This window comes from Tursiops truncatus, chromosome 3 (assembly GCF_011762595.2).
Source record: "Tursiops truncatus isolate mTurTru1 chromosome 3, mTurTru1.mat.Y, whole genome shotgun sequence".
NCBI lineage: Eukaryota > Metazoa > Chordata > Mammalia > Artiodactyla > Delphinidae > Tursiops > Tursiops truncatus.
The window spans coordinates 29625729-29651537 of record NC_047036.1 but is presented as its reverse complement, the minus strand read 5'-3'; the positions used below and the strand labels follow the sequence as shown (position 1 = coordinate 29651537).

Sequence of the window (25809 nt, the reverse complement as noted above, 5' to 3'; positions counted from 1 at the left end):
CGTAGACAAGCTCTGGAAAGAGGACAATGAAGAAACTGATCATAGAGATCACCCCCAGGGAGGACAGAGTGGCCAGGGCAGGAAAAGGAAGGAGGCTTAGAAACTGGTCATAGAGATCACCCCCCCACCCCCCCCCAGGGAGGACAGAGCGTCCGGGGCAGGAAAAGGAAGGAGGCTTATTTTTCATTGTATCACTCACCTGTTGAACACTTTTAATTCTTGGCTATGTACATGGATTATCTGTTCATGAGTAAATAAATGGAAAAGTAACATAGCCTTAAACTAGGATGACCCTTCTGATGACTCGAGTGAAGGGTTTGGAGCAGAAGGACCAAGCAGGGAGCAACTGAACCTTCTGTTCCTCATCCTGAAGAGGCATCCCCTGGCCTAAGGAGGTGGTACCACCCCTGAAGGCCGATGCCCAAATCCCCATGATTTGAGCTCCACTTATTTTAGAAATAGTTTCCTTCCTTTTCTTCTAGGAAGGATTACATATTAAGCTTTTGGTGACCATATCTACCCTAGCAAACATGTAAATGTCACAGTGGGAAAATTCCAAGGAAAAACAGAAGTAACAGCAAGGACGCCCTCCATCCCAGCCGAGGTGGTTTTGTTTGTTTGTTTGCTTTGTTTTGTTTAGGAGAAGAAAATAAGATGTCTTAGGACTGCATTATATGCTTTCGTCTCTCAATTTTCCATGTTCCTCTCCACCCCCATGTGAATATCTCCAAGCATCATGTGAAATAGTTTACCAGATCTTTATTGGGATAAGGTTTAAAGCAGGATGGAGGGAACAGAGGGCCCCAAGTGCCCTGGGTGAACAAGGGGCCATCCAGAGAGACAAAATACAAAAAGGGGAGGAAACAACCTTGGGCCAGATCAATGTGCTGTCCTGAGGAAAGGGAGAACAGGGCACACCCACTTCTTTGGGCAATAATGCAGGAAAAGCCTGTGTGTGCTGTGCTGGGAGGGTAGCTGGGTGAAGTGGGGGCTGTTCTATTGGCAGCTGGGATACGAGGTAGAGGAATGGTATGTGCACCCAGTTCATCTCTCGTCAACAAGCTCCTGGACCAGGAGGAAGGAAGTGGCTGTCAGAGAATTAGTGATGATCAAAGTTGCCCTGGAATATCCTTAACGCCCAAGATGAAGTGGACATAAACTTGAATATCTAATAATGTAATACATGTTTTATTCAAATACTAAATGGTCTTATTCTTAATTCCAGGCACTAAAGAATTTAACTAGAAAGAGTGAATTCTTCTAAAGGCTCAGACTTCTTAACTGGCAGAGGAGTGCATACCTTCATCAAAATGTTCTAGGTTTCTCTTTAAGTGACTTAATTTTATACCAGGGGATAATGAGGGGAAATGTAAAAACAAGCCTATGTTGAGTGATCTGAAATATTTCCTTTGGATTATAAAGTCTGATGGCTGTAAAACAGTTTTTAACTTCAGTTTTGTGCCTACGCATGGTCTTGTGATTTCTCTCTGTATGACTAATTCAGTCGGCAAATATGAAAATGCAGCGATCACATGGTCACTCATCAGTCTCTGCAGGTCCTCTGTTTCCTACTACACCGAGTGAGCTGCCTTTCCTTGTGCGGCGTCTCCCATAACACGGTCCTGAATTTACCCCACCTCCTTTCCACAACTCCTCAGCACGCAACCCCTGCTTCAGCCTTGGTCTCCGCACAGTCTCCTGAAAGCACACTTTCTTCCATCTCCCACACACAGCCTCGTCCTGCCTTCTGACCAGCTCAGTTCCTTCCTTCAAGAACCAAGCCAAATGTTAATTTCCATGAAGACTACCTTAAGCAGTGAAGCCTTTATTGGTCTCTCCTCTGAATAGCACTTATGAGACTAAGACTGTGGCCCTTAGGGGACTAAGCTGTGTCTACTAGAATTCTGAAATGTCGGTGTAGACAGGTGGGTAGGTATGTTCGCATGAACTGAAAAGATGTTGCCCAAAATAACAGGTCTGGAGCCCCTGATAAAGACATGTCCAAGTTAGAGTCGAGGAAGACAGACAGCTCGGCCTCACCTTGGGCTTCGGGCGAAGGAGAAATGCTGGGTGCATCCTAATGCCTACCATTCCCATTTGTCTTCTGCCCATATGCTCCACCTCCAGAGCTCAGGGCTGAGTCTTAGGGAGGAGTGGCTCTAGGCAAAGAGATGCTTTGTTGAGAATGTACTAGGACAATGGGGCACAAGTGACTTTTCTTTGTTATTCCATTAAGAGAGTGTAACACAAAAGGTGAAGAGAGGCATTTGGGTCAAGTTTCTCATTTAACATTCCAGTTCTGTGGCATTTTGAGGACTCAGGGCCATCCTATCAATTCCTTAGGGAGACAGTGGCACCTGGTGAAAGTCGTGGCAGTGCCCATAATGGAGGGTTGCCAGGGAAAGTACAGGGTGCCCAGTTAAATATGAACTTCAGGGAAAAAACAAACTTTTTAGTATATGTCATGCAACATTTGGGGCATAATTATACTAAAAATTATTTGTTGTTTATCAGACTCAGTTTTAACTGGGTATCCTATATTTCTATTTGGGAAATGTAGCAACCCTACCATAAGGGACAATGGTGGCTGAAAGAGGATAAAATGTCCAGTGGGGTTAAATAGTGCCCAGAGGAGGGGTTCGGAAATGATAATTAGGCAGTTAGCAGCCTTCCCTTTCTAAATAAGAAGACAAAGCACTGAGAAGAGAAAAACTTTTGACCCTTCCGCTTGCTTCCTGTCTTTGAATCGCTCATGCTGCCTGGAATGATGGCATTCATCTAGAGGTCATGGGCTATGAACAAGAGGATGAAAAGCCAAGATACTAAGGATGGTGAAGCAAAAGTTTGGAATGAGCCTGGGTCCTTTAGGACATCGTTGAGCTTCAAACTCCCCTGAGACACATCTGCACAAGGTTGTTTCAAAACCTGAAAAACACTCAAGTTCTATTAGGAAGGAGTTTTATGATTAGGAGGAACAAATGGTACTGCTGGATATATTGCTAGGTGTTTGTTGGGAGTGGTTCAGTAGGAACCACTGCAGTCCTTGAATGTGGCAGAACACGAGGACAGAGACATCTCAGGGAAATTCATTAGTCAGTAGCCTACAGGGTATATTAAAAGAAAGACCCTGGAGGCATTGACGGCAATTAGGAAGCTTTTAAGGTAATAGAGAAATGGCTTATGGTGGTGGTAAGGAAGCAGGAGGGAAAGAAGTGAATCCTAGAAATAGTTCAAGTGAAGTACTGACAGAAGGAAAGAGAGAGAAATGCTATCCTTTGCTTGGTGTCTTCTCTGTGCCAAGCACTTCACATACACTATCCTGTTTAGTCTTTGTGAATTATATTATTATACCCACCATCCAGTGGGGGAGACCAACCTGTAACATGCAATGATATTATAGAGGAACCATAGTTCTAACAGAGGCATATGTAAGAAACCTCTTGGGGTACCCAGGAGAGAGGAACAGGTCCAAGGAATGTCTCGAAAAATGAGTAGAAATTTAAAAGATAGAAAAGTGAGGTGAGAACATTCCAGACAGATGAATGGCATGTGCTTAGGTACTACTTTGGCAAAATCTTTGCATGTGGTGTCTTCTGGAGAATTCATCAGTACAAAGGAATTCCTCTAATGGTGAGATATTTGCAGGCCAGGGCAGGGGGGGCTTTTTGGTACCCTTAAATAAGACCAGGCCACCAGCTGCCAATCTGTAATTTTAGCTGTAGCCAGAAGTGGAAACACCTCCAAAGATTGCTCCTGGAAGTAATGCTCCATGAAGTGTTGATGTGAGAAGGTGGAGAAATGTTGAAGTTCTTCATGTCCTTCATCTCTCCACCCTTCCCAGGATCCTCCAGGGCCACCTGCCTCTCCTCCTGCCCCCACCCCGGCCTGTTCTCCTGTCCATGAGAGGGACAACATATATCCCGGGCACAAAGAGCTCGGCAGCAGAATCTACGTCCCTCATCTATTTGCTCTCGAGGCTGACTTTGCAGCCTCTGCCCCCTTCCTGAATATTGCAGACAGCACTTCTCATGACTCTGTGGCTGTGGCGTTCCAATATTTGCGCTGTAGCCTCTAGGACACAAAAGCAGAGACCTCCTGCCCAAATTTTCCAGTGCTCAGGATATGGTTTGCTTGCTTGCCTGTTTTCTCTGCCGCCCTTGGAGATAAACAGGAGACCTCAGATAACCCTAATGTCAGGAGGGATCATCTCAGTCTCAGAGAACAAATCTTCAGTTGCAGGAGGGGTGGGCTGGCTGCCGTCCCCTTGCTCAGCTGGTCAGGACCTTGCTCTCTGGCATCTGGGGAAGATAAGGAGGCTATCACACCCTCTTCTTTTACAATTTGTTCAAAAAGTTAGCAAATGTTTTCATGTTTCCACTCTGATTCTGCTGACACTTCAAAATTATTCTTCAAAGCATCACAAATAATACCATTCTCTTCATAGTACTCTTCCTTCAAATAATTCGTAAGAAATGTGCCCAGATGGCACAGGAATAGGAGTCAGGAGAGCCAGGAGTCTGCAGACCTGACTTTTGGTTTAGCTTCTGCCTCTATCCATCCAGTCTGCGCCCTTGAACAAGACGCCCCTTTTCTGAGTCTCAGTTTCCCCATTTGTTAAAGAGGTGCAGCAGAGTTTGCTCCCTCTTCCTTAGCATTTCTAGGAAGGCTAGATGAGGTTACATGCATTACAGTGATATTGGACGTATACAGTATGATGGACGTGCATCATCACCAGGCAGCAGGACAACATAACTAACAGCACAGGCTCTGGAGCCAGATTGCCAGTTTTCTCCTCTGGAAACTGAGGATAGTGTTGCAGTTTGAAAGCTTTGAAATCCCCAAAGCTCAGAAACCTAGAGTTTTTTCATGAGTGGGGCAGCCACAAGAATTTGGTGGCAAGATTGACGTGAGGGTTTTTATGGTCTTCGTCTAGCCCACTTGCTGCAGAAATGTCAATGTACTCATTTACTGGGTGCTGCCCCAAATCCCATAATGCTACATAATATTGCAGCATATACACCCTACTATTTTTATAAAATATGGAAAATTCTGAAGTGGGAACACATTTGGCTTCAAGAAACTTGGATACAAAATTGCAGGCCATTGGTAGCAAACTCATAGGGCTGCTGTGATGATTAAGCAAATTGATTCAGGTAAAGCTCTAAGCATAGTGCCTGGTCCATAGCAGGTATTCAGTGAGTGTTAGCTGCCATTACTATTCCCTCTGTTACTGAAGCCCTAAGCGTCCTTGAACAATATCCATCATTGCTCCCGATCTGTTTCCCTGTTTCTGCCTGGAACTATTACAGTGTAAACTTCTTCCCATTCAACCATTCAGTATTTGACTTCCCTGAACCTCCTGCCTTCCCAGCTTTCTGCCAAAATGCTCTCCTGGTTAAGGACAGAGAAATGCCCCCTGTAGCTATCTCATGTCCCCTCCCTCTGCCTTCTCGGTAGTTAGTTGGATGGTTTGCTTACAGGTGAAGGAAGCTGGGAGAGAGTTCTGGGAAGTATCCCAACAGCTGGTCTCAGACTCCTAGCTCACCCCAACATGCTTACTGTGGGCGGTGCGGCTCTGCCCCCGTTAGAGAGATAACTTCCACCCTTCTGGACCTCCGTTTCTCTTGGATAAAGCACAACAGTTAAACTAGATGATGGCTCTGTGCCTTCCAGCTCTCTTAAATCCTACCTCCTGTTATCTTTGGGTGCCAGGGAAACAAATCCTCCATGCCCCTTCAGTAGCCAGATCATGTGAAAGGGAGAGTGAAAGCTGCTTCCCTTCAGCTCTGAACATGGTATATCCAGCCTCAACAGGGGCCAAATGCAAGGCTTTGGGAACTTCGTTACCGCAGGAAATTACACACACACACACACACACACACACACACACCCCCCCGCCGCCCCCCGCCAACTTTCTGGGCACTGAAACTGACCTGATTACAGGAACAGACTCTGGTTCAGAGATGAATTGGACAGTCTCAAGTTCAAGGAGGTCCAGCCTGGTGCCTGGGGGGGAAGGGCAAGGATGCCATCCTTTGAGTAAAGGCAGGGGCCAGGCAGATTAGCAATCAGCACTGGAAATATGCTCAATAGACAGAGGATCTCACTAGCGGTGAGTGAGAGGGGCTGACGCAGAAGCAAGGGAGGGCCTTTGGGGAGCAGAAAGTGTTCAGGGCAGGGCTCTAGGTCAGGAGAAGGATTGCGGTGTGAGGGAGGGTGAGTGAGGAGAGAGGAAGCAAGAAGGAAGCCTGGTGCTACGGATTGGGTCACCCAAAGGCGGGGAAGAAGCACCATGGCCCTCAAATCCACGGGCCCCCAGGGCTCTTCCCTGCAGCCCCAGTGGCTGCCATGCTGTGGTGGGACTGTATTAAACGCCAGCCTTATCTCCCTTTTATCGTTATAAAAAGGACCCCGATACTGTTTCAGAAACACTGTGGTCGATTAAAAACACGAATATCTCCAGAGTCCCTGGTGTGTTTGGTAACCTGTAAACAGAAATCTCTGGAAGGCGCTGTGGAAAAACTTGTAAAGGGGGTGGATTCCACTGCCATTTGCTTTTGCCCTTCATCTTTTCCCCTTTTTTCTGCCTGAAACTCAGATGGGATGCTGAAAGGGAAACAGCCATCTAGCGAGCATGAGGCACAAAGCCACAGACTAAGCCTGGTGGGGCTGAAAGTCAAATGAAGCCCAAGACCCCGATGGCACTGGAAGCCACAGGACCAGCCCTGAATGGTCCTACAGCTTCTTGTTCTGGGAGAAAAGGAAACTCTTGTGTGTATGGGCTTCTGTTTTGTGCAGACAAACCCAGTCCTAACAGGCACAGTCTCTACCTCGCTGGATTGCTGTGAGGATTAGATGAGATGCCTTAGAGACTTGAGGGTTGAGATGAACCCAGCAGATAAAGCAGAATCCTGCTTTCGGACCTTGTCCTAATATTAATCCCCTGTAGGTGGTGGAGACTTTTTAGCCACTGAGACACTTCCTGGCCCGAGCTTGATGAACTCCAGACTAGTGGGGTGAAGGTAATTCTGGGACCACAGTGGAGATGTCAGTAAATCCAGCCGCAGGAAAGCGGTATAGAAAAAGCAGCGGAAGCAAGGTGGAGTATGGTGGCTTACTGAAGATCCGTCTGCACTTCTAGAAAAAATGTGTCTGCCTGTGTCCTATCCGTGGTGGTCCAGTAGCCCCTTCTTCACATTCAGAGCACACCATTCATTCACGCACCAAATACTTCCTAGGGGCCTACATTGCATCAGGTACTATATTATGTGCTGGAGACACAAAGGTGGATAAAACATACTCCTTGGCCTCCAACATCTTCTCTGGGTACCAATTGTTTTTGGGTTTTTTAAGGAAATGGGACCAAAAGATGAAGGGTATATTTGGGTTAAATATGAGGGAAGAAAAAGCACTGAATACTGAAATTGCTGTCATTTTGCATCCCCTGATTGATGTTGAAGAATAACATACCCAGGTTTTGGGAGGTGGGGAATATTTTCAACCTAGACTGAAGTGGAAAGTTACTGGTATGCTCAGAAGTAAGATTCCATAATTATGGGCTGAGGTCAGACAAACTATAGAGAGCTCCTAATTTCTAGCATTTCCTTGAGCTGTGAGTAAACTACCACTTGACCCAGGTAAAATATGCTGTCTCCTTAAATGGAAAATACCCAGATGCTGGAAAGTTTATGTTATTCACCAATGGGAAGCTGTTGGATTTTCAGTGATACCCTCTGCACCACACTCTGGACAGCTGACTGAGAAGGCACCAGCCCACCAATTTTCAAACAGTTGCTCCTAACAGGAAAGGTATTAGGGTCTGCAGTACAGACCATGCTTCATAGTCCAGGCTCTGGCGTAAAAACACCTGACTTTGAATCCTACTTACTGCCTGCAGGAAGCCTAGTAAGTACTTGACATCACTGAGTCTTGGATTCTTCATCAATGAAGAGGCTCTAATAATTCCTACCACATAAGTTTGTTATGAAGAGTAAAAATAATCTATTATACAAAGGGTGGACAGTGCTTGGCACAGCGTTAGAGCTCAAAACATGTTAACCGTGGGGGAAATGAGACAGGGAAGGAAAGAAGGGGACTGGGAAACCTCTCCTCAGAGGGGTGAGCTGGGCTGGAGCCAGTTTACCCCCAAACAGACTTCCTCATGCCCTCTGTCTAGACACAGCCCATCCTCAACAGAACCCAGAGCCAGTTCAACCCCTGTTCACCTGAATTCTGCCCCAGTCACTTCAAGCTGCTGGAGGATCTGGGATCTCTAACTCTAAATAGAAAGCAGAATTTTCATGGTGCTGAAATGTTCATGGCTGCGTGCAGACACGTGGGCAGTTCTGGAGGGTCTGTGAAATGAGCACGTCTAACGCTCCACGGAATGAATCTGCTTCGTGAGGCCAGTTGAGGGTTTTCATGAAAGGCCTCCCTATCTACAGACATTAGTTTCTTCGTCTCTTCAGTGGAGATGGGGGGAATTAAACCAAAAGACCAGCATCTAGTATGATAACTGAGAGGAAGTAGGAGCTCAACAAATATTGCTCCACCCTTCCCCATGACCCTGTCCTGGTGTCATACTGCCCTAAACCAGAAGAGTATTACTGTCAAAGTGCTGACAACATGTGGCAGGAGAAATATAGAAATCCACACTTAGCAACTAACACTTGAGTTGCAATTAGTTTATCAGGCCAGCCAGGTCATTTTCCTCAACCCTAGTGCCCTTAGAATTACTGGGCAGAATTTAAAAATCTACCAGTGTCAAGTATACATCCCCTCCCTCAAGAGAAGCTGATGAATTAACAGCTCCTTGAAAGAATGAGCACCTCTGCCGGTTTTAGTGTGTTCCTCTGTACGTTGGGAGCAGAGAGGTGGAGTAACTTACCGCATGTTGCACAGCTGAAGAAGGCCCCAGGTCCCCTGAGGCCCAGCCAATGGTGTTCACCCCAGTGGATACTGTCTTCAGTTAAAATTACAATGCTTTGTCCATCATGGATATCTTACGTCAATTTTGAGTTTTAAAACATTGCATTAAAGTATTGTTTATCTTGGTTACTGAACTTCTTTGGCATTCTCTTAACTTTTGCCTCAAGGCCATAGTCAAACGATGGGGAGTGCTTAAGGAAAACCTCACCCCATTTCACCTGTCTGGGGATGGCGTCTAGAAAGGGAAACGAGCTGGACATCTTGTCCTTTTGCTCAGAGGGTCATGCTATGCCTCATTATAGTTTTGTGCTGTGTTTGCAGGAGCAGTGATGGCCAGTCACAAGGATGGGAATGAACTGCTTGTCTGTGGCAGAGCTGGACGTTGGCCCAGTGAATTTCTGTGGCTTCTCTACAAGAAATCAGTTGAGAGTAAATTTAAGACTGCTTAGATTTTGGCTGTGTCTCTCTAGCAGTTTAAGCAGCAGATGAAATGCTTCCTGAAAGAAGTATTCATTATCTAACCTGCCACTGGTTTACAGTTAAGCTTTTGACTTCGGCTGGCTTGAAATTTTCAGCCCATGCTAATCTGAATTAGGAAATAAATGAGTGACAGTACGGGAGCCATGCCATTAGACCTCATTAGACCAAAAGAGAATTGATTTGCCTGGAAGGAGAGGCATGTTTATCAGGTCGGGAAACAAGTGAACAGTTTGAAAAGAGAACATTCAGATAAGGCAGAGCCCAAGATCCAGGTGAAAAGTCCTTCCTGAGATGGGAGACAGATACTGATGCTTGCAGGTGGAATCCTACCTGTCTGACTTTATCTGCCTCAGAGAGTGTCTCCAATCACCTCCAAGGCTGTGGCTGAATCCTCAACAGTTTCTTTAAACTCAGCTTTCCTATGATTTCAATTCCCACTAGACTGTAAGCTCCATAAGAACAAGGATTTTTGCTGGTTTAGTTCCATGCTATATCCTCAGCAATTAGCATGGAGTTTCACCAAAAATAAGTGCTAACAATCATGTCACCCTCCTGACTACATCATCAATATCTTCTGTTTTCTTCAGAATAAACAGTGAAGCCCTTATGTGGCCTAGGTGCCTGCGTGCTCTACCCCCTGCTTACTTCTCCGACTGTAGGCCCAGCCGCCTTTTCTTCATTCACTGCTCCAAGTTCTCCCTGACCAGGCCTCTGAAAATGTTTTCTCCAGAGCGTTGAACACACACACACACACACACACACACACACACACCCCACACACACTCTCTCTCTCTCTCTCTCTCTCCACGTTTCACAGGACTAGCTCCTTCCCAATCTTTACATCTTGGTAAAAAGATCCTTTCTTCAAGAAGGCTTCTGTGCCTATTCTTATCCATGAAGATCCTCTCCTCCTTTACTCTCATCTCTATGTCATGTTTCCTTAGGAGCACTTTTCTCAACTTGTAACTGAGTTTTTGTTGTTTCCCTGTTCATTGTCTGTCTCTATATTAGATTCCAAAATCCATGAGGGAGTGAACATGGCTCTTTTGTCCTAATATATGCTATACTCCTCTGAAAGACCCTGACATCGAATAGGTACTTACAGATTACTTGTTGAATGAACACAGGAATGAGTGAATAAACAAAGCCTTCAGTATACCAGACCCTGTCCTAGACCAAAGTATGAAGATGGCATTCTCCATCTCTCTCCATCCAGTCTCTTCCCTTGAAACACTCTCCTTCCTTGTCCCAGTGGCTAAACACTGCCCGTTAGCTGCCCAGGCCCCTCAAATGCCCCAGCCTCAGGTCTGACCGTCTAGACCATGCTCCCCTAAGATACTAAAGGCTGAAATGTCAGGAGGTGCTGTGCATAACATTTAGCTGTTAACAGAAACACGTCATCCTAAATATGGTGGGAATTGGGGACATGATAGACAGCTTATGAGGAAGAGATTTGTGTGAGGACAGGAGGGGTCACTGACAGTGGCAGCCACCAGCCTGTTGTCTGCGCAGGAGACAGATCCTCGCATAGCTCTTGTAATCAGTGAAACACAGGATCACCTGGGATTTTCATGCTGTTCTCTTGACCATTCTAACCATATACTAGCCAGCTTGCACTGTTTTCCCTTCTTGCAGAAAACTGAAGAGAAATACTAGAAAGGGTATCATACACCACAATGTTAATAATACCTACATTTAGGTGTTGAGAAGTGAGTGTTTTTAGTGTTCTCCACATTTGTCTATTGAAATTTTTTTCTTTATTGACAATATGTTGCTTTTATAATTTTACCATAATTCAAGACTATTTCACGTGCTCTTTTTTTGTGTTTGTCTATATTTCAGTTGTATAGAGCTGCGCAGTTCAACATGGCAGGTCAACTACAGTCATGAGTATTCAAATTTAAATTAATCAAAATTGAATTCAGTTAAAAGCTCAGTGCCTCATTCGCACTAGCCGTATTTCAAGTGCTCAGTAGTCACATGTAGCTAGTGGCTATCATTTTTGGACAACCAAATACAGAACATTTCTGTTACTGAAAAAATTTCCATAGGAAATGCTGGTGTAGAGTATATAGGCTTTCAACATTTGAATATAAAACAGAGACTTACAGATGTTGAAGAGTAATGTTGATTCAAACAAAGTTTGAAGAGAGCAGCTGTTTGAGTTCCTTGTGACCCAGACGCAGTGGTATTGATTCCTCTCTGAGAAAAGATGTTGGTTTGCCCCCTTGGGAGAGAGGCTAATGGGAGAAATGTGTCCTTGATATTTTGTAGCTGTGGAAGCTGATCACTGTGTTTAGCCATCTGAGAATTTTTACAAAGGAATCTGAAAAGACTGGACAGAATGCCTGCCATGATGTGTCAGTCTCTGGGGCCACTCTGGGGACCCACCTTTCTATGGGAAATTTCCATAGGCTTACCTGAAATCAGATTTCTTATTTCCCTAATTCTTATTCCCATTAAAAGGCTTTTAGGATCTGTTCTGGAACTAATCCCCCCTGATGAACTGTAGGATAACTTAATGCTAAAGTAAAGTTATTATGCAACCAGCCCGGCAAGTTGTGCTCAGCAACTGGACCAGGCTCCTCCTTGAAAGACACAGGGACTAAGTGACCTTCGACACAACAGCACAAGATGTGAACAGCTAAAGTTGCTCTGTAATTATCAAAATTTGCCTGGTGTCAAGATGAATTCCCAAACCCACACCTAAGAAATGTATCACATCTATCTAAGAAATGGTGGCCTAAGAAATGTATCACATCTGTCTCAGCCATCATGAACAAGAGGGACCTACATTATTAGCTGAAAGGTACAAGGATATAGTCATTCACAGATTTTTTTCAACATATCTTCAGTGAGCACCTACTATGTGCTAGATGCCAGGGATAGAGCAGAGAATAAGACGTACCTGGATAATGCCTTACAGAGTACCACCTTGAATTATAATAACAGCAACCTTATAAAGGTCATGGGTCATCTTAAATAACCAGAAATGAGCTGATACCCAAGGGTCTGTTACAGGCAAGAGTCAGGAGTGTCTCCAATGAGCAGTAAAGATAAAAAATTCTAGCTACATGTCTTAAGCAGGAAAGATACAGAATATATGAGTGTTTACATCAATTTGAGCTTCTCAAGAAAGCCCTTAAATGTCATTTAGGTCTGTGCAAAGGAAAGAGACAAAATGTTTCTGTAATCGGGTCCTGTAGGGGACGTTAATCACCATATGAAACAGTGCTATGTAGTAAACTGCCAAGCCCTGTAGCACTTCACTGTCCTTTCTCCAAGCACCCTAGGTTAACATGGAACAGGGAAGATCTACCAAAATGTTGATTCAAGTCCATGATGAAAAGTCAAGCTCCCTTAAACAAGTAAGATCACAGTTGCTGGAAACAACATGAAGAATGTGTGACAATATGAAAAGAGAAGGATGGAGCAAAAGGAAAAGATGTCCTCTTAAAGCATCTTTTTACCTATAAAAAATGAGAACTCAAAATTTGAATGTTAATTCTAAGAAAGAGGCACTCCGATGACATCCTGCAGAGCATGTAAATGGCCAGAAAGAGTAGACTTGTAAATCTTATTGTAAATCTCTCTTCTTTCATGGTGCAAACTTCTAGCTCTCACAATGAGACGTTATAGTGATGTCTGATTGAAGTTCGGGACAGAAAGAGGAGGGAAGGACATGTAAAGAGTAAAGGGAAGAAAGTGTATAGAGTAATGGTCAGAAATCAATATAAGGAATTGTGGCGGAGGGTTAGAGCACAACATGTGGATGTTGCTAGAAGCCCCTCCGGACCAATCCACACTGGCACTGTAACTGTGCTTCGGAAAATATTTGTTGAGTACAAAAGTATGTAACACTGAGCCCAAAGAAATTTAGGAATCATCAGCAGTTGTTAATAACTAAAACAAAGAGTGTGAATGAAATTACTGGAACACATAAATGAGAAGAGTAGGAGTCAGGCATGAACACGTGAGTGGCCCTAATGTTTAAGGTTGGGAAGAGAAGATAAGGACTCCATTAAAGGGTACAAAGTGAATGGTCAAAGACAGCCTATAGAGTGTGTTGTCAGAGAAGACAAGGAAGACAATTTAGAGAATTTAGAGAAGAGATACCTGATTAAACACAGATGTGGAGCCACCCAAGGACCATAAACTGTCCATTGATTTGGCAACGTTTACCAGAGAAGTTTGAACAGAATGGTTTGAGCATAAGCAGACTGCAAGGGATTGAGGAACGACAGAGAGGAGAGGAAATGTGGCTGGGACCAGCTTTATAGGACCCTTAGAATGAAGGCCTATGTGGACATTGTTAATAAGCTCTTATTCCTGCAGAGCATGGCTTGCTCAATTGTAGAGCTTGCCAAATAACAGAGCGTTCTAGTCTTAATTCTACTTTGATTATTAAAAACATTGTTTAGCCTTTAGAGAAATAATGCTTTTGAAGACTTTCTCTGTAGCAGTTCTTACCTTTCTCTAGAGAGTAACAGTTTCCCACAAGAATTAGGTCTGTATAGTTCAAGGGAAATGAATTGGCAGCTCTTCCTTTGAAAAACAAGCCCTGGGGACTTGTCAGGCATTGAACCTTGCAAAGCACCTAGCATGGAGCCACAGAAAGGGTCTCTTGATCTGCTATATACAGAGACTAGGTCCTGTGTAACCTTTGGGTAAATAGAAAAGGTGATCAATAACTTTCAGATCTGCAATGTGGTCAGAAGGCTTTGCACAAATAAAGCAACACCCTGGAGGTGCTGGAAGGAAGATCCTGCTTCTTCCAAAACAATTACAACTTCAAAGTTGTTCATGTAGACCAGCCGTAAAAGTGCCAAGAAAAATATCTTAATGATTATTTGTCCTATTTCATAACGCTAGGAGTCCTAGGCTATCAAAACAGCTTAGTGTTTTAAAATTTTATCTTTATATCATATTCTTTTGGTGAACTAAATTGGTCTAAATCTATATCTGTATCTATGTATCTATATATCAGATAAAAAAGCTGGACTACTGTGATTGAAGCTGAGTGAGATTGGGCCAAAGTTACCTCCTTGGAATGCAAAGCATAGTTTAAAAGTCTTATCCCTAGAAAAGTGTCTTGTACCCTGGCTGCGTATTAGAATCACCTATGGACAAATCCTAATGCATTTTGGGATCCTGATTTAATTAGTCTAGGGAGAAGAGCTCTGGCTTGGTATTTTTTAAAAAGCATCCCAGATAGTTCTATTGTGCAGTGAGGGTTAAGAATTGTTGTCCTTGAGAAAGACTCTATTTATGAGAGGCTCCATTTCACTAAAGAAGATCTTACTTATAAGACTGCTATTAAAGCAACAATTATGGGGTCTCTGCTATTGGTAATCAAATATCTTAGTTAATGAGAGTTGGCAAGTTTACTGTGAATGGAAATCCATTCTACATGGAATTAGGGTAAAATAATACATACATTATAAAAGTCAGACAGAACATCTCATTCAGCCAACATTCATTCACTAATCATTTCTTGAGTGCCTATTATGTGACATATTCTAAGTAAGGAGCTTTAGAGGGTTGTGTAAATTATTCTTTTCCAGTGTTTGCTCTCAAGGAACTGTACGTCTACTGTGGAAGGTAGAATGTAAAATATACAGAAAAAAATCTAAGAATCAAGAAACACCGGAGGATCTTACACTATCTTGAGGTCATTGTCATTTTGGTGGATTAAAGATGACCACAAATTCCAGACACTCTTCTCATCAAAAAGTGGCATTTATTTTCCTCTCTGTTTATATCCAGGCTGGCCTTGTAATCTTCTTTGACCAATAAATGCAGCAGAAGTGATACTGTGATAGTTGTAAGCCTAGGCTTTAAGGCCTAGGTTTTAAGAAACTTGGCCTGTCCTGTCCTCTTACATCCTTCAGCCACCACGTAAACTGGTCCAGCTACCTTGTTGGAGAGAGCACATGGAGAGAGAGAGATGCCTGGCTGTTCCAGCCATTTGAACAAAGTGCTAGATACGTGAGCAAAGCCGTCTTGAAATGTAGCCTTGAGACCATCATGTAAGAAAATGCAAGTTAGTCATGTGTAGAAGCCACGTGGAGAGCTAAGGCATCCTAGCACATAGCCCAAGCTCAGTTGCCAGAGAAATACAGTCTCATGACTAACCAAGGGACATCAGTGGAAGAATCATTCAGTCAACCCACAGAATCATGAGAAGCAATACCAAGTTTTTATGTCACTAAGACTTAGGGTTGTTTGTTACACAGCAATATACAACTGATACAGAAATTGGTAACTAGACGTGGGGTGTGGCCATAAAGAAAACCTAAAATATGTGGGGCATAGGTTTTAGACAAGGTAATAGGCGGAAGCTGGAAGCGTGGCAAGGAGATTAGTAGTGGAAGTTGGAACAGCAGTGAAGTACTTGCCACTGCAAATTGGAGAAAACAACATTCATATTATGTAGTATTAATTTTTTGTCCACACTCTTGCCCATGGTAACCTGGAAAATAGAAAATACGTCAACTGAATTTATGGCTCCAGCTAAGACTTCCAGGCAAAAATGCTGAAAGTGAAAGTTTCTTTTAGCCAACTATGATAAAATATGGAAAGAGAGAATGATCCAAAGAAGAAACTATTCCTTCTTAAAACAGAATTTTGTGGGAATGTTTCCTGCCCTGGACTTACTAGATTGGAAAATGTTTAGCCTCTCCATGTATCAAAAGATTATCAAAGTAAGAAACGGTCTCAGGGTAAAGATTAAATCCAGGATGCTGATAGTAAAACAGGAACTTGAGTGAAGATCAGACCAAGGTTTTATAACCTTGCTTTGCAGTTGTGCAACCCTTTGTTAAGACATCAGAAAGGTGTAAGAATCTTAAGAGCATTGTTCCACAGAACCCTGACTTGTAGTCTAAAGAAAAGAGGTGTCCATCTTGGAAAAGTTTATGTGTGTGATTTTTATTTAATGAAGTGAATCTGTAATTTTTTTTTGAGATTTTTTTAAGTTTAGTTTTTAGAACAGTTTTAGAGTTACAGAAAAATTACAGAATTTCCATAAATCCCACACCCAATTTCTGCTATTATTAACATCTAACATTGGTATGGTACATTTGTTTGGGTTTTGTTTTGGTTTTTTAAAGTTTTTTTTTAATTCTTGAATTTTATTTATTTTTATACAGCAGGTTTTTATTAGTTATCTATTTTATACATATTAGTGTATATGTGTCAATCCCAATCTCCCAGTTCATCCCCTCCCACGCCCTCCCCCTACCCTGCTTTCCCTCCTTGGTGTCCATACGTTTGTTCTCTAAATGAATCTGTAATTTGATGCATAAAAAACAAACACAATTTTAAAGAGAATTGTATTGCCAAAGTATCACCAATTTGGACTAAAAAGGATAGGGATAGTACAAAATAAAATGAGACTTCTGGGTTCCAAAATTTGTATAGGTAGAAACCAGGCAAAGAAAGCAACTCATCTGTAAACTTGGGCCTCATCTTATAGAAAAGAAGGGAGTTATAGAGTCAAGATCCAAAAGGTAGAACCAAGAGCTATCAAGAATGCTGGGTTGGGAAAAGATGCTGAAAGAGCAACCTGGACCCTAATCAAGGAACATTCTCTGCACTATAGTAGGAGACCCTGACAATCTGTGAATTTCAAAATTACTATGGATCAAGGAATGTTATACACTCTCCTCCCTTTTTGAGTGAGAATGTCCATTACTATTTTTCTTTTTCTGTCTCACCTTTGTAAGCTGGGTATTTTGGGAGGCATAAATTTTATCTTTTTAAATCACAGATCTTCAGGTAGAGACGAGCCACACTGATTGTCTGTACCCAGGGAACTGTCTTAGGAGATTCATTCATATCTGAACCTGATTTAGACAACAAAATCCTGGATCTTAAGCCTGTGCCTGATGCCATAATGAGATGAGGTGTTTACGGATCTTAGGAAGGGATGAGTGTATTTTGCATGTAGGAGGAATATACGTAAGTTAGAGCCATAGATTATTAAAGATAGCCACAAATTCTATGCTTTCCTTCCACCAAGAGATGGAGTTTATCTTCCCTCCTCTTGAATGTGGGTTGGCATTGTGAATTCCTTTGTTCAACATAATGTGGCAGAAGTGATGCTAGTCTAGTCTAAGCTAAGCTAAATCTTCTTTAAGTATTGTCAACCTTTGCTTTATCAGAGTCTTTAGTCACCATGTCAAGAAGTCCAGCTATCTTGCTGGAGAGACCATATGGCCAGAACCTAGCAAGTCCAGCCATCTCAACCAAAGTGCCAGATGTGATGAAGCCATCTTGGTATGCTGCCTTAAGACCACCATGTTCAGAGGAAGCCCAAGCTATCATATAGAGAGGCCACATGGAGGAGAATAAAGGCATCACAGCTGATGGCCCCAACCTAACTGCCAACTAAATGTACCCAAGATAAGGATAGAAGAAGAACTGTTCGTTCAACCTACAAAATCATAAGAAATAATAAAAATCATTGTTGTTTTAAGCCATCTAGTTCTGGGAAAGTTTGTTTTATAAAAAAGGATAACTGACACGATTGTGAGCTATAATTAGAGCATTCTAGATATGCAGAAGAACCTTCAGACAGAGAGCCCTATCTGGAAGTTTAGTTAAACTAGCTATTTTGTATTAGCAGTTTTTTTTAACTGCATTTCAGGATAACATCAACAAAAACAATTCTGGGATGCTTGAGAATAAATAGAGTAATGCAGCCTAGAGAAAAGATCTCAATTCCACTTTTTCTGTAGTTATGTCTAAATGGGCAAAGTACTGGAAAAATTTACTCAATAGATATTTATCAAGTACCTACTGTGAATGTTAAGATAACCTAAGGAGAAAAAACTTATCCCCAGTTTCTAAGGAATGATGGGGATTTAAACACCTAAATAATGCAAATATTTGCCAATTTCAGAGCTGAACTAGCTCTGAACAGTAGAGAGGTATTTACTTGTCTTCTGTTTTCTAGAAGAGATTATGTAGGATTGATGCTTATTCTTTTTTTTTTTCTCTTGGCAGCACGCAGGCCTCTCACTGCTGTGGCCTCTCCCGTTGCGGAGCACAGGCTCCGGACGTGCAGGCCCAGCAGCCATGGCCCACGGGCCCAGCCACTCCACGGCATGTGGGATTCTCCCGGACCAGGGCACGAACACGCGTCCCCTGCATCGGCAGGCGGACCCTCAACCACTGTGCCACCAGGGAAGCTCTGACGTTAATTCTTTATTAAATATTTAGTAATATTCTCCAATGAAACCATCTGGACCTAGAAATTTTTTTGCTGCTGTTGGAGTTTTTAAATTATTAATTTCATTTCCCTAGTAGTTATAGGACTATGCAAGTTATATCTTTCATGTTGGGTGAGTTGTGGTAATTTGTGCTTTTCAAGGAACTGGTGAATTTTATCTAAGGTGTCAAAAATTTGCGTGTAGAATTGTTTGTAGTCCCTTATTATCCTTTTGAAATCTGCAGGGTCTGTAGTGATATCCCCTACTTCATTTTTGCATCAGTAATTTGCCTTCTCTTTCCCTGTCAGTCTTGCTAGAGTTTTCCAATTTTATTGACCTTTTCAAAGCACCAGCTTCTTGATTTATTGAATTTCTCTATTGTTTTTTTCTGTTTTCAATTGATTATTGCTCTTTACTGTTTCCTTCCTTCTGTTGGCTTTGGTATTATTTTGCCCTTATTGTTCTAGTTTCTCGAGGCTTTTCATTCTATGGGAAAACACTACTTGAGTTTATCTTATATGTTTCTGTTTCACTAAATACAGTATACATATTAGATATGATGAGCTAATCATTATATACTCTCATATAGCTCATAAACTTGCTTCCCTCATGTACATGTGAAGCCGTCAAAGTGTATCTGAAAACAGTGGCAAAACTCACAAAATGTGTGTGGATTAAAAAAAAAAACAAAACACAAGCCATCAAACAATAAGTACTAGCTGATATATCCCTAGTGTTCTTAGAGAGGCCAATCAAAATGAATTATACCAGTAACGGGAGCAGACTATCAGTGTTTTTTCCTGTTGCTCTAAAATTTTTCCCCTAAGCAGTAACCTAGCAGTGGAAAATCCCCAGCATGAAGGTTCATAGAGGAAGTGTGGTAAACATGTGCTGGTCACTAGATTTATCTTTCTATGCTGTGTTTCCATGAATAAAGGGTCCTCAGAACAACAGAGAATCTGAGTGTGTAAAGGCTCAGGTTAGCAGCCAAGCTACATAAAGAACAAAGTGTGGTTCAAAAGGAATGATTGGCGTATTTTCTTATATTTGTACTGGTGTTCATTTGAAATCACTTGGTATACTCTTGAGACAAACAACAAACCACCCAATGGAATTTTAAAATCATACAATTATTTTTAGAGAGGTACAGACCTTAAGAGAAAACAGGGACCCAGAGTGATTATGTGATTTGCCCAGTATCACTCAGCCATGTCCCAGCAGAGCCTGAGCTCAGACTGCCCAACCCTGTTCCACCATTTCATCAACAAATATTTATTGACGGCCTACAATACTTCAGGAACTGTTTCAGGTGCTTAGATATAAAAGGCAAAAATCCTTGACCCCATAAAGCTGGCAGAGGGATAGAGATAATAAACAATGAATCAACAAAGTGAATTACCTGGTCTGTTAGGTGGTGGCAAGTGCTATAAAAAAAGAAAGTGGAGCAGAGCAAGAGGAATTGGGAGTGCCAACAGGGATGACGACAGTGCAATTCTAAATAGTGTAGTTGGGGCAGACCTTATTGAAAAGACCTGAAGGAGGTAAGAAGTGAGCCGTGGGTGTAACTGTGTGGGAGAGAGCATTTCCACAGAGTGTAGAGCCAGTGCAAAGTCCTTAAGGCAGAAGTGGGCCGAGAACCATTTCTAATTTATGGCTGCCATGTTTGAGAAGTCATCTATTACGCTCTCGGCAACACATCCTCTAATAATCATGGAGCTATAGGTGCTTAGAGTTTGGAGGGCCTGGAAAACTGTGTGTCCAACCTCCCAGCCAAAGCAGGAATATTCAGCATCATGGCCCTGATCCTCATGTGTCAAGGCTGCAGACGGATCCCTCCAATCAAGGGCTCACTGGCTCACAAAGCAGCTCATGCAATTTTTTTTTTTCCACCTCTAATGGTTAGAAAGTCTTGTCTTATGTTGAGCTGAAATCTGCCTCCCTTGGGCTTTACCCTGTGATTCCACCTCCACCCTTTGGTGTAACACAAAACCCCTCTCCCGCCTCTCTGCCGTGATGTGTCACCCTTCTGTCTTCTTTCCTTCAACTGTCTATTCTTCCTGGACAGCTTTGAAGTTTTTCTCTAGACCACTGCTTTCTAAACATTTTCATTACTCATGCTTAGCAGTAAAAATAATGGTGAACATTTATTTCCCATATATGTCTATTACCTTCTTCACTTAGTTAACTCCTACTCCTCTCAAAGACACCTTCTCTCCTCTTCAACTAAGTCACATCAACCTGTTTTTTTGTTTGTTTTTGTTTTGATAAGAGAAGGTAGATTGCGGGGACTTCGCTGGTGGTCCAGTGGGTAAGACTCCACGCTCCCAACACAGGGGGCCTGGGTTCAATGCCTCGTGGGTGAACTAGATCCCACATGCATGCCACAACTAAAAGATCCTGCACGACGCAACGAAGATCCCGCATGCTGCAACTAAGACCCAGCACTGCCAAAATAAATAAATAAATATTTTTTTAAAAAAAAGAGAGAGAGAGAGAGAGCAGGTAGATTGCTTAGGTTAACAGAAGTCCTCCTTTCAACCAATGTTTGTTATTTCTTTGGCCAAGGGCCCCTCTGAGGCATTCTGGCACAGAGGCAAGAATGTGGGCTCTGAAGTCAGATGGAACTGGGTTCAAAGCCATTTACTAGCTGTGTGGCCTTAAGCAAGTTACTTCATTGCCTCAAGCTGTGAGGTAAAATGGGAAAAATGACCTCATCCCAGAGACTGTTGGGGCCACTGGAGACTACACACATATGTTCAATAAATGGTAGTTGCTGGTATATTTTTTATCTGCAGGGTTACTTATCTTTCACTTATACTTCATCTCCACTGCTAAAAAGGCTCAGAGTACACAGCCCTGACAGCAAAGCTAATTTAGATTCAAAAAGCCCCTGAACTCTTTCACCTGGGCTCTTCATGCGCTGGCTGACGTTAAGGAAAGGAAAATCAAGTGACCTGTCCCAAGTAGATTACCTGTCATGAGAAGCACATAAAACCAACCAGTAAGTAGCCATGGTTACTGGTTACTTGGTGCAGGAGTTCTGAAATAAGGAGCCAAAAACCAATGAAGAAGAAAACGCCTCACAGTGTGAAAATGCTGGAAAGCAAAGTGCCCTATTCCTAGCATTTATTAGGAATTTCCTAGGGGGAAAATGCAGGCAGCACCACTGGACACGCACAAACACAGATGATGGGTCAGAAGCATGAAGCATCTACTCAGTCCCCCAGAGCAATGCCCTGCACATGTGGAAGGTCTCCCAGCCGCCCCTGCTGCCCAGCTGCTTTCAGAAACTCAGGTATGAAGTTTATTGAGCCACTTTAAGAGAGAGTCTCTTAGCAGTGATGATGCAATGAAAGATTATGCATCTGCAAAGAACAGAGGTAATTACTGTCTGTGTGCTGGGCACTATACATATAATATTATCCCTCCTGAAAAAAACAGCATGTACAATACAGCCTTGGTCAAATTGTCCCTCTAAAAACCAGAAGCTAGGAGTCTTAAGACAGAATTACTAATGATCATTCCATCCTCTTCTTTTTTTCCTAACCCCCCTCCAATCATCTCAGCTCTGCTCTCCATTGGGAAGTATTCAAAATCAGTAGGAACAAGTCTGAGTTCAGGCAGGATTCAATCAACCCATATAAAACCACGTGGCATGAACAGACATGGGGAACACTTGCCATGTCTAAATATCACCCTTGAAAGATAATGCTAGATGTAAAAGAATATTCATTCTAGAATTTTCTATGTGGCATGTATGAATTGGAAAGTCACAAAGCAGTGATGTGCAAATATGAATCTCATTCTATTTTTATATCTCTGTGTGTATTCCTTTGACTAGCCCCCATATCTTCCTCCAATAAGAAAACTAAATTCAAGATAATTTAGAAAACTCAGACAGACCCTGTAATATTTTTAGCCACTTTTAACTGAAACATAACCTCTCTCCAGTTTGTATTCAGTCAAATCCAAGGATTAATATTATTACTATTATCAGTTTTCATCCAGTTCAGTTTCATCTAGTTCATCTAACCTCTCTTCAAGCTTCTGCACACCCCTTCCTCATGTCTGACCCTTAAACTCCCAGGGGCCCTCATCCTGACCATTCCTGGCAGCGCTGGCCTCTGAGAGGGAAGCATGAGACCTCAGGGCACATGGCTGAATGTTGGTGATGGGAGGAGGTTCTGCATCTGGTTGTGGTCTCTCCTTAGCTGGGTTCTGCTGCTTGTGTCCTCATCCGTTGTGAGCTTTAACATGTGGTGCATTTGCTGTGACCTTTTGCACATCTTTGGGTACAGACACTCCCACAAGAATGAACTTTCCTTCCTTCAGCCCAGGAACTTGTCTCTAGTCTCCCAGGACACTGATCCTTCATCAGACCATATAGGTCTGGGCAGCAAGCCAGCGTCCGTGCCCACCAATTTCCAGAGCCCATGCTGAGCCCGTGGAAAGTTCACACACCTTTGCCACACCACACAGTGGGGCCTTGGACTGTCCCCAGACACTCTTTCCCTGTTTCTTACCTATACTGGCTGACATGGTGTGCCTCAGCGCATCACCAGCCCTCCAGAGAGCTCCCGATGAGAAATGCACACCAGCCCTATACTCCAGAATGATTCCTTCAAAACTCACTGGGAAGATTCTTTTTTTTTTTTTTTTTCCAGTATGTGGGCCTCTCACTGTTGTGGCCTCTCCTGTTGTGGAGCACAGGCTCCGGACGTGCAGGCTCAGCGGCCATGGCTCATGGGCCCAATCGCTCCGTGGCATGTGGGATCTTCCTGGACCGGGGCACGAACTCCTGTCCCCTGCATCGGCAGGCGGACTCTCAACCACTGCGCCACCAGGGAAGCCCCGGGGCAGATTCCTTTGGTGCCTCTAACTGGAGGTTGGGTAGGTCCAATGCCTGCCTTCTTCAATAACACTGGAAAGCTCCACAAACTCTCACTTCTCCAAAAAGAGCTAGTCTCATTGCCCCCAAACTCTTTTAATATATCATGGTGGCAAAGGTCACAAATCAGACCTTCTGCTTTGCTCAAATCAATTTTGTCCAACACTTGGTAAGTCTCCACTGAGCCTGGCTATCAATAACCTAGTTTCTTTGTTCTTGGCAGTTATGATGAAATGGTGGGGGTGGGGCTGGAGTGATGACAACAAAAGTAGAAGGGCAAAACCCATACTTTGGTGTCCTGAGTCATTGCCATTCGTTAATACTTAGTATACTGCTCCATTTCTCACACCTGCACTCACCTTTTCCATGGGACAGATTACTATACTCATTATGGTTATAGACTTATTATGGTTATAGACTGAAGATTTTCAGATAATTTAGTCCAAATTCCCTTAATTTGCAGTTAAGGAAATTAAATCTATACGCATGCAAATATGAAAATTTTATTTTCTCCCATAGCTTGTTCCTTTGTGCCAGAAATTCTGGAACATTTTAAGCAGAGGAAATAGGTACCAGCTATTTCAATACAACCTACAAAGATGACTAGAATTACAGTCTGAAACATTTTAAGCTGTGCTTTTAAACTGATTATTTCCAAGTTCCTGAAAAAAACAAAACAAAACCCTTAAATTCAAAGGATTTTCCAACGCCTACATTTCCTTTTGAGGAAAATCTTAATTTGGCTGATAGAAGTAGAAAAAAGTACGTGGAAAGCCAGACCACCCTGCAGTGACACCTCTGTCCTCCTATTTGGGGCCTAGAAAAGGGGAGGTGTTTTTCATTAGTAAGGGGTGCGATGGTCCACTTTATGTGTCAACCTGGCTGGGCTACGGTACCCAGGGATTTGGTTTAACACCAGTCTAGATGTTCCTATGAAGGTATTTTTCAGATGTGATTAACATTTCAATCAGTAGACTTTGAATAAACCATAATGTGAGTGGACCTCACCCATCAGATGAAGGTCTCAAGAAAGAAAAAGACTGAAGGCTCCCTAGGAAGAAGGAGCTCTGCCTCCAGACTGCCTTCGGGCTTGAGCTGCAACGTCAGTTCTCCCCCGGTCTCCAGCCTGCTGGCCTGGCCTGCAACATTCTGACTTGCCGGGCGCCACAACTGCATAAGCCAATTTCTTAAAATCAGTCTCTTCTTCTCTCTCTTTATCTATATACATATTCTATAGGTATGTAAATTTATACACACACACATATCCTACTGGCTTTGTCTCTCTGGACAAACCTTACTAACACTAAGGGTGTCACAGTGAGCCTGACACTGGCCCAAAGAATGGTTCAGCACTGACCACCACCTTTACTGGGAGAGACTGAACTTCCCAAGGCCAGCAGCAGGAGACATAAATGACCAAGCCTGAGACTTACCACCTGGCCGGGGTAGCCTGGGCAGTGCAGGATTTCTTGGGGAACCTGAACATCGTGTCTCATCTATCTCCCTTTGTGCCAATGGGACCTTCCAGGCCACAGAGGTTTCCCTGGCAAGGCACCAACTCTGAGAGGGGAAAGCCAGGGGGAACAGTAATGACAAGCCCGGAGTTAGGGTCCTCTCTGTTCAAGGCCGATTTATCCTATCAAGACTGAACTAGCACACTGCAGCAGGACTCCCAATTCTTATGGAAAGAAATGTGAACTTACCAGTTACTGGAGGTCTCTTGGCAAGAAGGACATTTTTTTGTTCTCCATCAATTTCCTTATGTTTTTTGAGGTGCAGTGGTCCTCTCTGTTTCACATGAGACTGTTCTGTACCTGGCTGGGACCTCCAGGTCTCATGAAGAGCAGGTGACTGTGTGAACTGGAGGGACGGGCATAGAGTTGTTCTTGGGCTCTGGATAAGAAGATCATTTTGTTCTGAACTTTAGTGATGCAGCAAGTGCCACAAGGTGGGATTGGCATTGTTTCCGGGGTTCAGCAACGTCAGAGTGTCCCTGCAATTCTTTTGATCGTTCATCCATGGTCACAGTGTGGCTGCTTCCATTCCAGGCAAGACTAACAACCCAATCAAAAAACGGGCAAGAGACCTAAATAGACATTTCTCCAAAGAAGACATACAGATGGCCAATAGGCACATGAAAAGATGCTCAGCTTTGCTAATTATCAGAGAAAGGCACATCAAAACTACAATGAGGTATCTCCTCACACTGGTCAAAATGGCCATCAATAAAAAGTCTACAAATAACGAATGCTGGAGAGGGTGTGGAGAAAAGGGAACCCTCCTATACTATTGGTGGGA

General features: G+C 43.1%; 1 long non-coding RNA gene across 1 annotated transcript in view; it reads right to left on the bottom strand.

Moving 5' to 3' along the window:
* The window catches only part of LOC141278266 (uncharacterized), a 43481-nt gene extending 17920 nt beyond the window's left edge, over positions 1 to 25561 (bottom strand). Inside the window, exon 1 of the long non-coding RNA XR_012330653.1 lies at positions 25215 to 25561. This is a non-coding gene — a long non-coding RNA (uncharacterized lncRNA). The remainder of the gene's footprint in view (positions 1 to 25214) is intronic.
* Positions 25562 to 25809: the final 248 nt, after the last annotated feature.